The sequence below is a fragment of the Palaemon carinicauda genome, chromosome 22 (genome assembly GCF_036898095.1).
Source record: "Palaemon carinicauda isolate YSFRI2023 chromosome 22, ASM3689809v2, whole genome shotgun sequence".
NCBI lineage: Eukaryota > Metazoa > Arthropoda > Malacostraca > Decapoda > Palaemonidae > Palaemon > Palaemon carinicauda.
This window is the reverse complement of record NC_090746.1, coordinates 77,353,411-77,356,571: the sequence shown is the minus strand read 5'-3', so window position 1 is coordinate 77,356,571 and position 3,161 is coordinate 77,353,411. Positions and strand designations below refer to the sequence as shown.

The 3,161-nt window shown below is 31.7% G+C and overlaps 1 protein-coding gene across 1 annotated transcript in view; it reads right to left on the bottom strand.

The window, feature by feature from the left end:
• The window catches only part of LOC137615942 (octapeptide-repeat protein T2-like), a 92,615-nt gene that overhangs the window by 88,939 nt on the left and 515 nt on the right, over window positions 1-3,161 (bottom strand). The window lies entirely within an intron of this gene.

The window sequence follows — 3,161 nt, the reverse complement described above, 5'->3', positions numbered from 1 at the left end:
AAGTTATGTTTTTGTTTCAAACTGTACCTCGGCTGCAAGCGGTCGATACCCTCTTTGCGGTTAGCGGTGGTGTCATATTTCTCATCCTACTGGTCAGGCTATAATCCATCGTTGCCTAATGTAAGAGATGATATGGCATCGATGCAAAACAAAGTTAATGTTATTTCCCTTCAGACGAAGAAAAGTATTTTTTTGATTCACGAGGGCAGGTGGTATACATTTACTTATTTCTCTTTTATAATAAAGAGCAGGTGTCTTACCATTTTATATATATAGTATATATATATATATATATATATATATATATATATATAACATACATATATATATATATATATATATATATATATATATATATATATATATATAAGTTATACGTATATTATACTCCTACCATGTACATTTTCTCTACCTCGGGATCAGAGACCCAAGGGGGAATCAACTCAAAGATAATAGCTTCTGGTCGGCCGGGGAATTGAGCCCTGGGACAGGAATCTAAGGTTCCATTGACTTAGCAACTCAGCCACGAAGAAAGATAAAAGTTGATGACAATTCTTCCATGATTATACTTGTCGAATTCTAGTATTTGTGTACCTTATAATTGAAATCAACCCATCTCCTCTAATGTAGCTTGTTGTTAAGTTCTTTTTGGATATGATTAATAATATTTTTTGTACATTTAGACATGTTTTTCATATTCATAGAGGCCATATATTATACTCCTCCAAATATTTGGATTTCCTCTATCTCGGGATCAGAGATCCAAAGGGAAATCAACTCAAAGATAATAGCTTCTGCTTGGCTGGGAAATATATACACACACAAATATATATATATATATATATATATATATATATATATATATATATATATATATGTGTGTGTGTGTGTGTGTATATATATGTATAATATATTATATATATATATATATATATATATATATATATATATATATATATATATATATAACCACTCGGAAAACAACACTCTAACAAATTTCCGAACCACCTGGTTGTAGTTAGGAAAGGGGGAAGAGGTGGGAGGGTTGAATGCGTGTGTGCGCGCGCTCGTGTGCATATCTATATAAATATTTAGGCGTCCTTTTGGCGTGTTGTGTACACTAGTCATTATAAAATGCAACAGAAAAGCATCAACGATTACCAAACATATGAGGGAAAAAAATATATTTTCTTCATTGACTAAATTATATATAATCAAAGATTAGTATATGATTATATTTAAGATCAAGATATCAAAAATAGATTAACTATCTTCATTGACTAAAATTCAAAATTAAAGATTAGCATATAATCATCTTCAAGATCAAGATATCACATAGATAAAATATTTTCAGTTGACTATGATATATAAAATTAAAGATTAACATATAATTATTTATAAGGATAAAACATACATCCAAATTCAAGCACTTAACGTTAAATCAATAACCATAATAAATTAAAAAACCTTTGAGTCAGAAAAAGAGATATCAAGCTCATTCAGACAGCTGTGATTTATGCTCATCGTATAATTCAATTCATGGAATAAAGGAAAAATCTGTTCTGTGCCACTGATAGATTCTTGGTGGTTCCATCACATTTATAGAGAATTTTTTTCCTTTCATTTTTTGTTTCAAGAATTGCTTAGGTCAGCTACTTACTGAATGCCTTCCCCCAAAAGGCGAAATTTATTCCTGATCTTGTATAAAAAAAAATCACTTCCTATGGTCGAGAATCATTCTCTCTCTCTCTCTCTCTCTCTCTCTCTCTCTCTCTCTCTCTCTCTCTCTCTCTCTCTCTCTCTCTCTCTCTCTCTCTCTCTCTCTCTCTCTTTGTCTCTCTCTCTTTGTCTTCTTTTTCTATCATATTTATTTGATTTCTTTATTACTTCTCTTTCCATTGTAATTTATTCTTGTTTATTTACTACTACTACTACTACTACTACTATTATTATTACTACTACTACTACTACTACTACTAAAACAATAACAAGAGCAAAAATATTGCTATAACCCTCAACATTGACGCCGCCGCCGCCGCCACCACCACCACCACCGCCACCACCACCACCACCGCCACCCAACGACAACAACAACAACAACATTACTATAACCACCACCCATTAAAACCACCAATAACAGCAACAACAGAAACAATATTACTATAAACACTACCATTAACACCACCACCATCACCAACAACAACAGCAACAACAACAGCAGCAATAATACTACTAACACCATAACTACCAACAACAACAACAACAACAACAACCACAACAATACGGCTATCACCACCACCACGAAAACAACAACAGAAAAAAATTATAGTACATTGCCTTCAGGAATACAATTCTTAAATTTTTTATTGACTAAAATTATGAAAGGCTAACTGTAGGTAATATATTTTGAAAATTCATTTAAATATAAGAATTATAGAAAACATTTTTCTTTTTTAGTAATTATTTTCTTTGCTAGAAATGGTTGAGAAACAGTAGAATTACAAAAAGAATAGAAATTGAATTGATTCATTGATACTAAATTCTAATTAAATAGGTTGATTTGTTAATAACTGTGATGTTTTTATACTCTACTTGCATGAATATTATTTAGCCTCGAGAACATTGAAAAAATTAATTAACATATTAGGATTTTTAGAGGTTTTTGAGATAATACCTTTTCTAAACTATATTCTCCTTCTGGAATGAATATTTTTATACATAAAAGTCTTTTTATACTTCACCCTGAAAGAACTACAAACACACGAAGCCAAGAGATGCAGTTTTTATGAGCAGAGTATATGGCTTTTTCACGACTTCCCAAAATCTCATTAGATCCTAATTGCTATTTATTTTTCTTTCACGTTGGGAAACCCAGAGGAACCAGAGGTATTGTTCCTCCGGCTTCAGGAAATACAGGTCTCACTGTCACCTATTTCGCTTGTCAGTCACCTAAGGTTAGTTCAGGTATATAGAGAAGAAAAATATCTTTTTTACTATATAAGGCAGCTGTTCTCACCTTGTATGTCACATACATTACGTGTCAGCGCACCATTACCCCATCCTTCTCAAGATTGTCTGTCTCAAAAAGGGCACTCAAAGTATTGTGTATTACAAAAAAGTATTTTTTTTTTTCATAGAAGTACTTATACATTCACAATTCT